The sequence below is a fragment of the Eptatretus burgeri genome, chromosome 3 (assembly GCF_056783735.1).
Source record: "Eptatretus burgeri isolate ZD-2024b chromosome 3, Ebu_testis_v1, whole genome shotgun sequence".
Classification (NCBI taxonomy): domain Eukaryota; kingdom Metazoa; phylum Chordata; class Myxini; order Myxiniformes; family Myxinidae; genus Eptatretus; species Eptatretus burgeri.
Window position 1 is genome coordinate 127,946,836 of NC_140963.1, and position 18,247 is coordinate 127,965,082.

Here is an 18,247-nt window from a genome sequence, read left to right on the forward strand (position 1 = left end):
ACTTCTCACTCCTTGAAATAACCACTTACCCCCAACTACTTCATACTTCACACTCATGATCATAGATGGTGTCCCGGATCTATGGACCCCTGATATCATCCATTGAATGTACACAAACTACGTTCCCAGCACGAGGAATGTTCAGATCACCCTTTATGTGGAACTTCATGCTGAGTAGAAGTGGGTAGCTCTCCACAGTTAAACTACATCAGTCATGTGATGGAAAGCCAGTCAAAGGCCTCACTGTGTCACCTTTGAACCTCCTCTTCACTCAACAGATGTAGTTATCATAATGTGGATTTGTTTTTATTTCTGCATTTTGCTTCTGATGATTCTTTCTCCTGCACTCTGTCATCCCCACGTGGTTCAAGTTTATGACATTAACAAGACCGAGGAGATGATGTTCATGGTCCTGGAACTCGTACATGGTGGTATGTTTTTAATCAATCTTCTGTTCCGAAGGTGTGGACCTGTGATCAAATCTAATCATTTCACTTTAACATTCATGTCACTCACTCATGGCAACTTATCTACACAGGTAGTCTGTTGGATTATCGGCAACATCATGCACCAATGACAGAGGAGAAGATACGTCCCATCATTTTCCAGGTGAGCTGAGCCTGTATTGACGTCATTCTTCGTGATGTTCACCGTGTGGTTTAACATCAGGATTTTTCAAATGAACAGCATTTGTTGGAAACTCCAATTTGCATAACGACCCGTTAATTCAGTGCTTTCCTTCCAGGCGGCATCTGCGCTCAGTTACATCCACAGCAAGAACATCATGCACGGGAACATCAAGGGAAAACAAATCTGAACCACAAAACCTCATGAGGATGTTGTCATCGCGGGACATCATTGAAACACCATCACAGAAGAGAGTGGTTTTTCTTTGGGGAAACAGGGAAATGTGTTGGAAATGAGGAAAGTTTTACTGGAATTGTCTCATTTGAACTGATTTGAATGAAGATGAACATAACAAGGAGACTGAGCACCCGCAGAGACCTTCTCGACCTTGGTACACATTGATAGCAATTCATCAGTCAAGCTCAAAGTTAATGTAACAAGGATCGGTGAAACCTCGTGCAGCGTTGAAATCAGGTGACATCAGGGGGTGAAGATACTTCCACATGTTAGAGGTGAGTTCAGGTTATGTCATTGAGTGAAGACAGCTCCACATGGTGCAGGTGAATTCAGGTAAGGACAGAAGGTGAACAGACTTACACATGTTGCAGGTGAAGTCAGGCAACATCAGTGGTTGAAGATACTTTCACATGTTACAGGTGAATTCAGGTGATGTCAGTCGGTGAAGATTCTTCCACTTGTTACGGAAAGATCACGAATTGGTTGTTGATTGAGGGCTGGAGCAAAAAGCAGTGTGAGGCAGAAATGGGAAACACGAATAAGAATGAAGGGTGTATTTGTCGGGATGTTGTTTCGAGATTGAAGGTGATGTGAACGTATTAAATGCAGGAACCCAGTGAGTTCTCACCTCATTTGGGCGATTTTAGAAAGGAGGCCAACTACCAATATATCAGCTTGTCTTCTCTTTCGTGTAAGAGAGATTGTTTGATTGATCCAGAACTTGTTCAGATTCCCGAAAGGTGAACATGCTTTTCCAATGTGTACCTTGTTTCCCTCCTCACCACAAATCACAATGCCAAATATGGAAATAATTTCACATTTTTCAGGGTCTTGTCTCCAACTTCTATTTCTGGAGAATTTGCCCATGACCCAAAACACGTGATCTTGATCTTATCATCACTCATGTTTCGCCCGGTGTTGAGAGCCAAATAAATTGAGATTATCAGTTTCAGCTTGCATGCTACTGCCTGTGGTTCACATTTGGTTGTTTGTTTGCATTTTACAAAGTCGAGGCTCATGAAAAAGCTGGTACAAGAACACTGGACGGATAAGGACACAACAGGACAAAATCAACAGTTGAGAAAGGGGGTGGGGGGACACCAACAGCAGAGTTGAAGGCCAGTATCGAGGCAGACTTGGATGGACAAGCAATGGATGTGGGGAGAAATGAAGTGGAGAAGAGGATGCATGTGTTGGACAAGATGGATACCAGAAGGAAACTCTGAGGAGGGAAATCGGGAATTTGGAAGGAGGAGGGATGAGGGTGGGGTGGAGTGTGGTGGAGTGTGGGTGTTAGCAAGGGAAGAAAAGATCACGGTTTTCGATGGGGGATGATATGAGATGGTGTTGAACGGCTGTTTGAAGACTTGGAGGGAATGATGAGATTGAAGAGGATGTGGTAGTTGGTTCCACAAGTGGGAAGAAAGAGGAACAAATGAGTGGAACTGAGCAGTGATCCGGCATTCTGGGAGTTTCACCAGACGGGGATTAATGGTGGACCGCGTGTGCTCAGCAGAAACATGGGGGGGGGGCGTGTTGTGGAGAGGGGAAGGGGACAAAGCAGAGGGTGCAAGACCAGAAAGGAGGTGGTGTAAGACAAATAGACCACCAACCTGTCTGCGACGACAAAGTGACAGGTCCATAGACTCAGCTTCATCACGGGAGATTGCAATGATCTTGAAGGCCTTGGTTTCCACGGCGTCAAGCTCAACAAGATGTGAAGCTGTGGAACCAGCCCAAAGAGGAGAGCAGTACTGCCTCAACCTGTGGATGAAGGCCTTGTAGTTTGATAGGACTTCAGGTGTGCCAAGGTAGGACTTTGCACGACGGAGGATGCCCAGCCAACTTTCAAATGAGGTTTGCCAAAGAGAGATCGTGGCTGACAGGGAGACCCAGCAGTTTGAATGACTGAACTTCCCCAAGAGGATTAGGAAGAAAATAGATGGGGCAGTTTGTCAGATGATCCTTTCGGAGAGAGATCAAGAGCGAGAGTGTGAGATTTGTCTGGATGAAAGACATACTCCAAGTGTTTGTACTGTATCAAGGTGAAAACATGTCCAAGGTAGAGTGACCTGGTCTGAATCCAAATTGTTGATCTGAGATGAGGTTGTTGGAGAAAAGGAAGGATTTCACATCAACTGTGGTGATGGATTCAATGAACTTGCTGATGATTGCAAGTCAGCTGATACATCTGGAGTTGAGGGGAAACTGCAAATCTAGATCTGTTGAGGGACTGTTGTTCCACCAATAAGTACCCCATGATTGTTTCCACAGTGATCTTTTCAAGATCAAGTCCATCAGAACAGAACAGAAAGGGTGATAGAACAGGTAGAGTGATCAGAACAGGTAGGGTGACAATCAGAACAGGTAGGGTGAGAGAATTCAGCCTTGTGTAACTCCTGTGAACATACCAAACAGGTCGATCGGTCCATTTTCAGTTTCCACACACGACATGGAATTGTGATCCGTGCTTTCATCATGTCCATCATTTTCTCTCTGATGCCGTATCACCTCACTCTCTCATGAGGTATTTTATTGATGTGATTGTAAAATGTTAATTCTCGTACGTACAATAAGTAGATATTTTGTTGAAATGTTCATCCTTGTATTTGTCCCACTCAATGTACTTCAACTATTTTGAAATGGATCAGCTGATGAGATGCTGAAAAGGTTCATTGATCACGTGGTGTGGCTGTTTGCTGTTCCGGTGATGATCCATGTTTTGTTGAATACATTTCGTGTTGTTTCAAGTGAATGAAGATCGTCCTTTTCACAGGAATAGGGACATGAGTTGTGTAAAGCACACTCAACACTCCCTGGTGAAAATGATAACTTATCTTCCACACTTCCATTTTACTCTTTCATCCATCCAACAGCTCGCAAACATCTTGTACAACGACCTCGGAGTCCTTAACGTCGCCGACTTTGGCCTTTCACGTGTGTTTGAACCTGGAGCAGTCGTGTTTGGGATAAGAGGAACACCTGGCTACATGGCCCCAGAGCTGCACTGCCCCGAGGGCTACAATGGTCCTGCGGTCGACGTGTGGGCTCTTGGGGTTGTCCTGCACTTGTTATTCGACCGATATTTCCCATACTCGTGGGAGACGATCAAGGTGAGTGTTCCCTCCTTACAATCGACCGAACCTTCGTGACGATCTTAGTGTTCATGATCGATGTGAATGTCGATGCAGTGCTCTTTCATAGATATGAGTATCTTCATCAGATTTCAGATCAACACAGACCAGAGAAATCATGAACAAGGTTGAAAGAACAAAAACGTTTCTTGTTTTCAGAAACAATCATTTCACGGGATCACATCATTGGAATCGTCAGACAGTCGGGTTGTACATTTTGTTCACTGCTTGGTTTTTCCCATCCTTGGCAAAGTAAGAATGTAAAAATGATTAAAATAATTACAATTTCCATCAACAATATGAATTTTGGAGTGAATAGGCTCAAAGCATTGTGGTTGGATTGTCCAAGAGGTCGTTGGTTCGAATCCAACAACACGCAAGTCATACCGAAGACTAAAACCTCAGACATGTTGCTTCATTGCCTTACGATCAACACTTGAAGGATAAAGCTGCGACAGACCCGATGTATTGGTAGCGATGGGAGGTGGGGGGATCGTATTTATCCCTTATTGCTCCTTCTGTCTGCGGAGAGAAAAGTGAGGTCACAAGATGGCGTCGCTGGGACCCGTTGTGCTTTGGACTGTAGTCAAGTCCAATGTTGTCTCATGTTTGTGTCTGCAAGCGTGCACAGAATATGTGTGACTGCTTCTCCATGAGCCTTCAGATTCAGATTTGGATTCAAATTCAAATTCAGATTTGCCTGTTACAGTCTCACTGATGCCGAAGCAGTTTTTCGGCCTGGGTAAAATTGGGTGGTTTGCCATTGCCTTGCCAGCCAGAGTTGGGGAAGGAATTTGTTATACCTTCATGGTGCCGGTGATGGCTCGCCTACTCTTCACGAAGGACATTGTGAGGTGTTTAACGTCCACCAACTAATGTCGGCAGACGGGACACCCAGTTTCCGTCCATCCGAGGGAGGGTCCACACATTGATGAATCACTGTGCTTGTGAAACACCAGGGTGACAGTTTATAGTTGGATCCGTGGGTTGGGATTGAAAGCCAGGCGAAACGGTTTCAAGACAAGTGGGCATACCTCTCGACCACCCTGTGAGCCCCCATCATCCTGAGACGATGTAATAAAACCTCTTGATATAAAGTTTGGATTGTAAAGCACAGAATGTATCCTTTGAGTTCACTTCAAGATGAAAGTGTTGTGTGCACCTACTTGGTGAAAGTGTTGTGTCCACCTGCTTGGTGAAAATGTTGTGTGCACTGCTTTGGTGAATGAATTGGTGAATTTTACAGATCTGTCTCTTTGCAGGACATCGGATGCAAGAATCAGCCGTTTCACTACAAACCTCCCTCTTCTGCTGGGTCCCAGTGTGCTGAGCTCTTAAAATTCATGCTCTGTGTAGATCCAAAGAGGATCTCAATGAAGGTGTGTGATAATGGGGCAGCTTCTACTTTGGATATTTTATTTGATTTACCAAAAGTTCGAGCAGGACTGTGAAAGTTCACTGTTGTGGACTGAGTGGTTCTTGGCCAAATGAGATGGCGTGTGATGGTAATTACTCAAGATTCTGGATGGACCGAATTGTTTTACCTTGAAGGAGATCCTCGTGCATCCGTGGATGAACAAGAGGACACCTGATGTGAAGAAACGTTCCCGTGACTCCGAAAGCACGGATGCAAGACCAGTCAAACGTCTGTGTACATCTAAAGGTACCGATTCTCTGCTGGACTGTGGTTCTGCTGTTTAACATCTACTGATTCTCGTGAATGTCATGAGGAAGTTCCTGTTTTCCAATCCAATAGTATTATTTATTCTGCTCATTATTCATGGATCAAAAACCAATTGGCCTGGGCTTGGCCACGTGGTGTGCATCATTCCCCTTACGATGATGGAAGCAATTTGAGTCACCTCAGTCTCACAGCATCAGCAGTTGGATTGGGCCGACCAATGATGGGCCAGGATGAAGCCTGTGCATTTCATTTTGTTTGTGATGGAGTTGTAAATAAGGCAGACTTTCCTTGTCCTTTTGCTTTGGAATCTGCTTTCCCTGCCAACAATGGCATGAACTGTGGAGGAGTGCAAGTTTGGGCAATTATGGGATGTCAAATCTGAAGCAGTTGGGCCATCCCTTGGGAACCAAGAACTCACCCAAAACTTGTACTTAATCACCACTGCCTTCCATATTTTTCGTTTTTCACCTGCATTCCTTCAGGGTTTCTCATTTACCAACACCATGACTGAAGTAACTGTGACTTCCTGCTCAACTTGAGTGTTAAACATCCCCGATTGATACTGACCATGTTGGAGCCTCTTTGCAGGTTTTCATTGCACTCTCTCTGATGGAATATCAATCAATTGTTTCGGTTCTTACTTTTATTGATTGATGTTCCATGGGTGGGAATGTTAGACGTATTCTCTTTCCTTTTACACTTTTAAAACTGTCTCGTAATTGAAACAGTATCAATGATCTTTAACTTGGCTAAAGATTGTTCAACTAACTCATACTAAATGTAATTCTACAGTATATAGAGGCAATTCCAGAGCATCGAGAGAATCAGTTACTGGAGAGAACAAGTTTGAGAGGAACACAAGTGTTCAACATGGACATCTTTCTACCTCAATGATTTTCTCCAAACGACAAAGACAAACGCATCGAGAGAGGGAATGAGGGAGAGTGACGCGTCATTTCAATTTACATCACAACAATCTCAAGATATCATCGGACAAGGCATCGTTCGAAGGATTTCTCTGGATGTTGAAATGGCTGGGAAGTGGTGGAATGACAAACGGAAACGGAGAGATGACGAAGGTTCGAGTGAAGAGCACAGTCTTGACAAGGCAATGTGAAAACAGGTAATAAACTTTGAATGATTCCATCATGATTGTTCGTTTCATGGTATTATGTGCATGAGCAAACAATGGCCAACACTTTGTAAAACGTACAAGAGAATGTTTGTAGATGCAGACAGGGAACTTCATGTCCCCTTCGATACGACCACATGTGCTTTATATTGTATCCGTCATGTGAAGCATATTTTACGTGACACTCGACGTTTGTCGACTGAGAATCATCATCTCCTCCTCTGAGTGTTGCTTCGAAACCCATGAGAATGTAAACAATAGTTTTATTTTATAATTTTGTATCGATGTATGAAACTCCATTCCCCAAAGGACGTTTTTACATCAATTTGATTTGGAAGAGAACGTTTTAATTGTGACGTTGACCTTTTGCGTATGAAAACAATGTGATACAGATGATTGGAGCAGGTGTTTCGAAACGTTTTTGGAACAAACAATCAAACAAAGAAACTCATTCTTCTGTATCAAGATGGTGCCATTGCACTCCCACTGGAAGTATTTGGAGAGTGACGATTGATGTGTACATTGTGATGGAGCAGAGAGCCAAGTGAATGGATATGAAAAGGAAAAAGTACATAAAGTTGGTAAATACATCAGAGTGCTTTTGTTATGTTGTGATACCTTGCAGGAGAATCCCAGGAAAAGGAGTGGAATCATCCACAGAGTTGCGAGACGATTCTCAGATCCTGGATGAGAGGAATATTGAGGTTAGGGACACAAACAAGATATTTTGTCAATGTCGGACACCAGATTGTTTGTAATGTTCACATCTGGTTCAAGTTTCCCTTTGTCTCGCAAATTCTCAATTTTGTGCTTCACAAACTGTAAGGCCCAATTTTACATCCCCATTTTTCTCATGATGCATGATTCTCATTTTTGTCTGAATGGGTCCTCTCACCCCTTTTGCCCTTCCATTTGGTGTTTGTGTGTGGATTGCTGCCTAGATTTATATTTCTTGGATCTGTTTTTGTCGGATGCCCTTCGTGTCACACATTGGTCCCACCAGATGGATGCTTTTTCAACTCGGTTTCATCATGGGACATTCAAATGATGTGGAAAGACTTGGTGTCCTCAGCATCAACCTGAGCAAGGTGTGAGGCAGGGGTACCAGCCCAGACGTGAGAGCAGTACTCCATCAAGCTGCGGTTGAAGGCTTTGTCATTTGTGAAAAGTTGTACGGGAGGAAAAACAGAGAGCTCGGACCATCATTATAGAGAAATGCCAACACTTGCAACCGTGGGTGAAATTGGTGACTGAAAACCATCTTCATGAGAATGTTGAAAAGTAAAAGCAAATGTTGAAATGTTATGGTCGTCAATGTTCCTCCTTGACACCATGCATGTCTGAATTTCTCGCCCCCCTCCATCCCGCCCCCTCTCTCCTTCCATTGAGAGCCAAGTTCACAGTTTCCGGGCCTTCTGCAATAAAAGGCCAATACAAGAACGTCGAAGACTCACCGTTGCTGAGAGAGGACCCATGCTTTTTGTTCATGGAAGTGGGCCACGTGGACCAAGAAGACTCCCACATTCTGCAGCCACATGGTCCCACCACCAATATGTTGCAATTCACCACAAAGAGAAGACCATCATTATTTTTGTTCATTGAAGTGGGCCACGTGGACCAAGAAGACTTCCACGTTGAGTGGCCACGTGGTCCCACCAATATGTTTCCATTGACGGTGAAGTGAATATTACCGTGCCTATTATTCAAATGTGGGCCACATGGGTCGAATAGAAAGACTCATGTCGTGTTGAGTGGCCATGTGGTCCCAGTGTAAGTATTTGAACCCTTCAGACTGAGGAGTGCTGTCAACCTTATGGGCCAGTGTTGATGTCAGACAGTGGGGAGCCACTAAAACCAACTCTGCACTTTAAATGAGCAGAAGAGTGCCCACCTGGTCAACTCAATGTACAGAATCCGAATGTGAAGTATAAGTGATGTTTCAGGTAGAATGGCTAGCCAGAGTTACGCAACGCATTAGTTTTTCTTTTCTTTTTTAGCACAGGAATGCGATTGTAAACAAAAACAGGGTGAGAGTAGGGGGAGTTGTGTAAAATAAGGGGGAAGAAAGAGCGGGAGAAAAAGAGGAATGGAGGAGGCTTGAACAGCCTCGGAAGAGGCTGAATGGAGAGGTGGGGGTCGTGTGATGGTTGTGGGCCGGGGTTGGACTTCGTGCACCCCCCGAGGGAAAGGAAGCACACACACATAGATATTATTTATTTATTTATTATTCTGTTTAGAGGAAGCTAAATCGTATCAATGTGATCAATATGCGGTGTGTGTGTGTGTGTGTGTGTGTGTGTGTGTGTGTGTGTGTGTGTGTGTGTGTGTGTGTGTGTGTGTGTGTGTGTGTGTGTGTGTGTGTGTGTGTGTGTGTGTGTGTGTTAGCAGCATAAGTGTCTGTTCCTTTTCCCTCTTTCGATCTAGCTCTCTATGTCTATCTTTCTCTCCCTTCCCTTTAACACCATTCCCTTCCATCACTCACCAGTCACGTTCATTGCTCGCCTGTTCACAAACCCTTTCACTCATTTGCTCACATAGTAGCAGAATAATGGCGATGCCCGGCGTAAGTAGAGACAGAAGTCGCTCAGTTAGAGATTGTTTCAACCCCTTCATGCACCCGCCCCTTCGCGAGACATGAATGCAATACCGCAAGGCCAATGGAAAACAGCCACTGAGGGGTAGGGGCAGGGTACAAACCCAGATCGGTGGCAAATCTCTCGCTTCCACAAATGCCTGAAACAGATCAGAGTTTTGAGAGCCTGTTCCCAGAGATATTTTCCAATTTTCTTTTTGTTCCACCAGAGCAGATTTTCAAACCTCACTCACAACAGTTCCTGTCCCATGTCACGTCTTCCTCATTTCCACATGATTTTACTCATATTGCCCCAGTGCCGTATTTTCCAGCGCTGCCTTCCAAACATCAAAGCCTGCCAATATTTACATGGAACGAGCTGTCCTGAGGCCGCAGAACATCACGCTGGCCGGACAGGTTCTGACTCGGGACCGCAGACCAATGGGGCTCAGTTGCAAGGGTTGACACGAGGTGTGAGTTTGGGCAAGATAGCTCTAAAAGGAACGATTTCAGGGGGAGTGAGGCTCGACAAAGTCCCTCAAACTTTTTGTTTTTTTCCAACCTCTACATTCTCTTTCCCCCTCAACCCAATCTCTCTGTGTCTTCCTCCTTGATCCAGTATTGTAGTTCTGTGTTAAGTCATTGTGTTTCAGTGCTCTGGGGTCGGGTATGATCGGTAGAGGGTACGGGAAAAATGTATATGTGTGTATAATGTGCTTTACATGTGTTTTATATGTGTTCAACCTCTTGTCATTTCATGTATGATTTCCCTCACCATTTTCTGAGGTAACAATCCCCCTCCACCATTTGCTCTCCTTTGCATTCCTTTAATCATTCCTCTCGTCATTTTCCGCTCTTTACATTTCCTTGCTTGCTGTGGAATTACATTATTGAAGTGTTGAATGTGTCCTCATTTATCCTGCATTGCGTTGGTCCGAATAGCATTCCCAGTGGGCAACATTGGTCTGAGTTCCCAATGGCAATGGTAGCCCACGTAAGGCAGCATGCAGCATTGGTTCGCGCATCCAAACTAACGATCGCATAGTCGCAGGCACGATTCCCCATCTGCCACGTTTGATTCACTAGTACGGTAAACCCACTTTGGGTGTGAGGATCCGGCCCGAGTTGAGGGTTGCAGTTGACGTTTGTGGTTTCTCGGAATATGTCGCTCTCTTGGAGTTATCCAGAAGCGACGTCCCTAACAATATCTCGAAAATCGAGCCGAAGTAATCGTGAAAGAGGCCAAAGTATTACATTCAAATGGATGCAAAAAAACACATATTCAAAGAGCATCAGCAGCAATAACCAAGTAGCAGGTGTCATAGGTAGTATTATTCATGAACACGATTAAAGATCTGTATGGAGCAAAGAGATGATATTACAATTCGCTTTTCAAGATGCCAATGCGAGGAACTCGTTTATGACTTGTATCCAAGTCGTTCATTCCAGAATTTGGGTTTTGTGAACACAAGAGATTTTTGTGAGAAAACAGTTGTGGTGAAAGGTAAATGAGGGTGATTACTCTGTCTTGTTGGATAAGAGTGAATTTGGTTGTTCCTGGTTAATAAAGATTCCGTGGCATGAGGTAACATATCAGTATTCAATTGAAACATGAGATTACCGAAATTTAAATAGAACAAATCATCAACTTTCAAAACCTTATTTACGAGAAATAACACATCAGTATGAGAGTGAAAACCAGTGTTAGTAACAATTCTGAGTGCTCAGTTTTGAATCAATAAAATTCTCTCCCTGTGGGTATTTGATACATTTACCCACCCAAGATAAAATTCCACTGTTTAAATAATGCAACATAAGGGCAGAATATGACAGGTAACACATGTACTGAGAAAAACCCTTCAACTTGTTAGTAATACCAACATTTGGTGAGAAATTTGTGTCGATCGTCGGAATATCCTTTTGTTGATAAATTAGGATCAATGAACAAGCCAAGAAATTGAGTCGGGTCAACCCTGTCTTGATGTATAAAACCAATACTCAATGCTCACCAGTGTGTAGTTAATTGTATCTATATTAAAAGAACATTATCTGCCCCTATCCAATCATGAACAAGCTTTAACTCACTATTTGCTGGATTAAGAAGTAAGTGAGGGTCTTGGTGTGATCAGAAAATATTTGAATTGTCAGTGAATAATATAAATGACTCGATGTCAGATGACTTTTGAAAGTCATTAAGATGAAGAATAACAAGTGTATGTGTGTCTCCTCCATAACTCCAAAACTATGAAACCGAGCGGTCCAAAACTTTACATGCGTACTGAGGGAAATCCGAGGGAGTACGGGATTGAAAACTAGGTATTTGGGTAAATTTCAACAACCCTTTTCAAGATAATTAACGGCTTACCTTCATGAAGGCTTCTCCTTGGTCAACCCAACTTCATCTTGCAAGGGTCTTTTGATTTGGCCTCCTCAAAAAGCCTTGCCTTGGAATCAGGATCCACTCTCACGGTGTTTTCTTCTGTCAATTTGCGAAGACAAACTTTGAACATTAGGTTGTCATGATTGATACTTGGTGCTGATATACACAAAAAATGGGAAAATGATGATAATACTTGATTTAATAGGTGATGATACATTTATGAAAATATTGTCGGCTCGCAAATATAACGCGTCGCTTCGCTGACTGGGATATTGGGGGTGGAAGGGAGAAGAGAGAGGAGGGACAGAGAGGAGGGAGGGAAGGCAGAGTATGGAGAGAAGGGAGGGGAAACAGGGGGCGAGGAAGGGGGAAGAGTGAGGAAAAGGGAGAGGAGGAGGTTGGGAGAGCGATGCCTCACTAAACGTGCTATACACTGTGGGAGGGAGGGGTATGAGACAGAGACAGAGAGACAGAGAGAGACAGAGAGAGACAGAGAGAGACAGAGAGAGACAGAGAGAGAGAGAGAGAGAGAGAGAGAGAGAGAGAGACAGAGAGAGACAGAGAGAGACAGAGAGAGACAGAGAGAGACAGAGAGATACAGAGAGAGACAGAGAGAGACAGAGAGAGACAGAGAGAGACAGAGAGAGACAGAGAGAGACAGAGAGAGACAGAGAGAGACAGAGAGAGACAGAGAGAGACAGAGAGAGAGAGAGAGACAGAGAGAGAGAGAGAGAGAGAGAGAGAGAGATTGGGGAGGAGAGCTTTTATGAAGGCGGGAGAAGAGATGACGGGACAGAGAGAGAGCGACAGAGAGAAGGGGGGGGGGGGGTTGGCTTTGAAAATATGTTATGCTTCATGACCAAACACGAACGCGCACACACACAGACATGCACATGGATACTTTGGAGACCTGGGGCAGGAGAATTTGAAATCCTGCTCTCTATGTGGCAAAGGTCTGCCTGCATGTATGCATGCTGCAGTCCAGCCTGGTGTTGGCTTCCTGATTCGGGTGGCTGGCTTGGGATCCTTGGGTCCTAAGTTTGAGCCCCGTTGGCTGCTGAATTAACACGAGGTTGGGTCGACTCAGCCTGTCATCCTTCCGAGGTCAGCGAAATGAGTATCAATGCACTGGTAGAGAGGCACAGCAACAGCAGCAAAACCACGCTCCAAAAAAATTATAGTTTCCCGGCAGCCAAGCTGCCATACACAAGAACAGAACAGATGCTACAGTCCCATCAACAGAGGGGAGGGAGTGGGGAAAAGAGAGAGAGACAGAGACAGAGACAGAGAGAGACTTTTGACTTTTGTATCTTTTTATTATAAAAATAGAAAAGAAAAGAAAGCCCCCAAATGAGAGTTACATTTTCATTTCAGAGAAAGAAGGAAACCAAGAAACAATTTCTGAAGAAAGAAAAGGATGAATCGGCCAAAAGGCGCTCGTTTTGTTCCAATTTACTTTGGCTGAAGAAGCCTTTTCGAATAAGGATAAACAATAAGGAATGATGTTAATATCATTGTTATCTTGCACGAACACACATACGTCATCGGCGTATGCCAGTACCTTGATGGGCCGTTCAAGCTGGGACAAACTAACCCCTGTTAGTCTACAGCGCAAATAAACCAGTAGGGGTTCAATGGAGAGAGCATACAGCAACCCGGAAAGAGGACAACCTTGTCTAATTCCCCTGTTAACAGACAAAGGTGTAACAAGTTCATTATTTATCTTAAGCACATGAGAAATATTATTATATAGTATTTTAATAAAAGAGATGAAGGTCGAACAAAGTCCAAACCGCTCAAGCACTTCGAAAAGGTACCGATGGTCAACACGGTCAAAGGCTTTCTCCTGATCAAGGAGAAGTCCTCCATTTTTAGGATTTCCTTGCACAATTCAAAGGTATCTCTCACAAGGGAGATGTTGTCATTGATGGAACGTTTTGGGACACAGTAGCATTGGTCTTCCTTCAACAATGAGGATAAATGAGGAGAAAGACGCGATGCCAGGGTTTTTGAAAATATCTTATAGTCCGTACATAACAGGGAGATAGGACGCCAATTTTCAATCCACAACACGTCTCCCTTTTTTGCGATGAGGGTAAGAAGAGCTCGTCAGCAACTCTGAGGTAGCTCTTAAAGTTGGCAGCTTGCATTCAAAGTGTTCATGAGATCTGGACCCAATAAGTGCCAAAACTTCTTGTAGAATTCGGTTCTAAGTCCATCTAAACCAGGTGTTTTCCCAATGGCAAGGCCATCCAGGGCAGTGCCAAGTTCATCCAAAGTAATGGGTCTTTCCAGTTGAGAACGCCCATTTTCACACAACACTGGCAGGCCTATGGAGATAGAGGCGACACTGACAGGATTTATTTGTTCCATTGAATATATTTTCGAAAAGTATTTCTTCACGAAAAGTTTGATTGCTGATTGTGTAAAGGTCATGGATGAATCAACCAATCGCAGCTGAGAAAGCTGCTTTCTGGGAAGACGTTTCTCCAACGAAAATAAGTACTTGGTTGGTACGTCTGCCTCATTCAGGTGTCACACCCTCATCCGAATGAAGGCACCATGTGCATTCCTCTCAGTTATTTTCTTTAATAAGGACTGTTTCTCAGTTAAGGTTTTTTGTATGTTACTATTATTTTGTCCGATGACCCGTTGGAGATGTAAAATCTCTAACTGCAATAATTTTTTAATTTCATGGTCAGCCCTTGTTGAGAAAAACTGATACTGTTGACAAAAACGTTTAATTTGGGTTTTTACTAAATCCCACCATATCAGCGGATTAACGGGACAGTTTAACTTCTGGTCTCGAAGAGCCGTCCAGAAGGATTCAGAGGCCTGAATGAAGTTGCGGTTTTCCAGTAAACTGTTGTTGAATTTCCAATGAGAGCTCCCTGGACGTGGTTTAGAGCAGGGGTTCTCAACCAGGGGGGAATTCCCCCACTGGGGGGGAATTCCAGAGTTTCAGGAGGGAATTGGGACCACAGATTGGCAGACTCAAACTGTTGGAATATTGATCTTTCTGCAAACTACAATTCTACAGATTGTACATAATCTGCAGGACATCACACTTTATTGAATAGGGTGTAATGTCCTGTAGATTATGTACAATCTGTAGAATTGTAGTTTGTTTTTAATTGAATCTGTGACATTCAATTAACTTTATTGAATGTCACAGATTAAATTAAAAATCAAGATAAATATTTCACTTTTTATCTGTGGAAATATTCCATTTATAGTTATCTTTGACTTATTCTTGTTTCTTATTCACAGAATTTGTAGCCCATCATGAGTGTCAAAAAAAGAGGGTACGATGATTCATATATTCAATATAGATTCACATCAATCATCATCAATGGAGAAGAAAGGCCTCAATGTGTTATTTGTCGCAAAGTTTTGTCAAATGATTCGATGAAACAACATTTGCAGAATGTTCATCCTCAACACAAGGACAAGGACAAAAGCTTTTTTGAACATCATGGGAATGGCTCTCAAAAAAGGTGAAGCTGGATTCAACAGGGGCATTCCAACAAATGAACCAAAAGGTTATTGAAGCTTCTCATGTCGTCGCACTGGAGACAGCAAAGCAGAAAAAAACACATACAATAGGGGAAACTTTGATCAAACCTTGCACTCTCAAAATGGTGGAAATTGTGTTGGGAAATGGTTTGGAGAAAAAACTTGCAGCAGTTTCACGATCAAACAATACTGTTCAAAGGAAGATCAGCGACATGGCCATTGACATCAAGGATCAAGTTGTGCAGGAGATCAAGTCTGCATCATTTGGCTTATTTTCAATTCAACTTTATGAATCGACTGATGTGGAATCGTGTTCCCAGTTGCAGGTGTTTGCAAGATATGTTCACTCAGGTTCATTTAAAGATGAGTTTCTCTTTTGTTCTCCTCTTGAAACAACTCCCAAGGCCTCAGATATTTTGGATAAGGTTTCATCTTTCTTTCAATCAGAAAATCTTTTGTGGGATAACGTCTGTGGGTGCTGTACAGATGGAGCACCAGCTATGTTGGGTACAAAATCTGGATTTCAAGTTTGTGTGAAAAAGCGAGCTCCAAAAGTGAAAGGCATTCATTGTACGATCCATCATCAGGCACTGGCCTCAAAAAACACTTCCAGCTCTACGAGGGAAGGTTTTGGATCAAACAATTCAAATTGTGCATTTTGTCAATGGAGGAGCTCTCAACTCACGACTTTTCAAACAGTTATGTATTGACATGGATGCAGGTCATCATTTGCTTCTTTTCCACACAAATGTTCAATGGCTTTCAAAAGGAAATGTAACTGAGCAAGTATTTGAGCTTCGAGATGAGCTGAAATTTTTTTTTTTTAAGTACAGGGTAAGATGGAATTTTTTGCCTGGCTGGATGATGAGGAATGGATCATGCACCTTGCCTATTTGGTTGACATTTTTGAAGAGCTGAATAAACTGAATCTTCAGATGCAAGGAAGGAATACAAACATCATAAAATTCATGGATTCCTTGGAAGCTTTCATGAGCAAGCTGGAAAATTGGAAGATAAAGGTCAAGATCAAAAATGTTGCAATGTTTGAGACACTGTCATCAATTCTTGTTGCTGGTGGTGAAGACCAAGTGCTTCCAGAATTTGCAAAAAATGAAATTTTGCAACATTTGACAGCATTGGAAAATTAATTCAGCCGATATTTTCCTGAACTCAGTGATGAGGAGTTGGATCTGGTGTGAAATCCATTTAAATTGTCAGTTGAAAAAGTTCCTGATGATTGTCAAGATGAATTTCTGGAGCTGAAGACTGATTCGGGAGCAAGAGATATGTTCGATGAGAAATCAATCACAGAATTTTGACCCTTGATGTGCGATTCCCACCCAAAAGTGGCAGAAAGAGCTGTCCATGCATTGCTTCCATTTGTTTCGACATATCTTTGCAAGTCAGGCTTTTCAACTCTGTTGCAAATGAAAATGAAGCAACGAAGTGGATTGGAGGTTGAAAATGACCTGTGTTGTGCCCTTTCAAGCACTCCTCCGTGTATCCAAGAATTGGTGAAGAAAAAACACAACAGGTTTCTCATTGACTGTAATCTTCATTGGAATAAAATGAATTATAATACCCTGACATTATATTGAACTTTTTGTTTATTGAAGTATGCTTCAGTAACTTCAGTCTGTGAAGTAATTCGTTATTAATATTAAAAAAAACACTACTTTTATTCAAGTTTTAAAATCCATCAACATTTTATATTGCTGTTAGATTTGTAAAATTCTCCTATAAAAATAATCCAAGTTAATGTATATGTACTAATATCGGAAAAATAAAAGATTTTCAATATTATATGCATATTATTTGGAATGCACCTTTTGAGTCAGACAATCTTGGAAAGGGGGGAATGACATTCTGACATATGGTGAAAAGGGTGCATGGGACAAAAAAGGTTGAGAACCACTGGTTTAGAGAGTTGAATAAAGACTTGAGCTCGGGAATGGTCGGAGAAACCAAAATGCGCGATAATGGATTTATAAACTCCATGTAATAAATGAGAATTTACATAGATGCGATCAAGCCTCGCAAGTGAGATGTGGTTGTTTAAACAACGACACCATGTGTAAGACCGATCAGAAGGGTGCTGTATGCACCAAATATCATGGAGATTATATTTCGCAATGATGTTTGCAAAAAGTTTTGCGGTACATGGTTGGGGTTCCGGCCCGTTTCGGTCACATGAAGGATTAACAGTACGGTTAAAATCACCACCAATTATAATTAGACAAGTCTGCAAATACAGTGTTTGCAGGAATTTTCTCAGTTCGGCAAAAAGAGGAGATCCGCTCTTCATTTTTGCTCGGAGCGTACACATTGAGAATTGTAAACTTAACCTGATTGATAGAGAAGGTCACAGAGGCAAGGTGTCCATCAATTATACTCGTAAATTTAAGGCAGGACGGGTGGAAATGTTTCCCTAAGACAAACATGATTCTTGCCTTCGACGAGGAGTTGTTACGAAAGAAACATTCCTTGTCCATAAATAGTTGCCACTGAGCTTGAACAGATCAGACAGCATGGGTCTCATGTAACAAAGCTATGTCAAGACCATTGACCTCTACTAGCTGTTTAATTTGGATCTTGTGGAGCGGACTCCCACCACCATCAACATTTATTGTTCCAATCTTGAAACTGGCCATGAGGAAAATAGTAGCTTCTAAGAATAAGATAAAAAGTGGGATAGTTGATTAGAATTCCTTTTCGCCTTAGCGATTAGTTTTGGAAGCAGTGACAGTGCGCCTCGTGGAAACCGAATAAGTCAGGCTTACGTACGATAGCCTGAGCACATTCGGGGAAGGAGGGAAGATCTGGAAAGTATTCCGTCAGGTTTATATTGCGTTTCCTGGATGTATTTTGAAAGAAGAGTCTTATTTGTTCAGAGGAGGTAGGACCTTGACTGGTCAGCTTCTCCACCGTTTCCAACTGACTGTTCCTCTTTGTTTCCTCCAGGTGA

General features: G+C 42.7%; 1 long non-coding RNA gene across 6 annotated transcripts in view; it reads right to left on the reverse strand.

Annotated features, from left to right (window-relative positions):
• The window catches only part of LOC147030942 (uncharacterized), a 105,440-nt gene that overhangs the window by 41,340 nt on the left and 45,853 nt on the right, over positions 1–18,247 (reverse strand). For 4 of the 6 annotated variants that reach the window (XR_015056578.1, XR_015056582.1, XR_015056580.1 and 1 more), the window contains one exon: positions 11,752–11,865. This is a non-coding gene — a long non-coding RNA (uncharacterized LOC147030942). Of the gene's footprint in view, positions 1–7,432; positions 7,498–11,751; positions 11,866–18,247 lie in introns of all 6 variants that reach the window. The other 2 variants (XR_015056581.1, XR_015056579.1) reach the window with 1 other exon arrangement.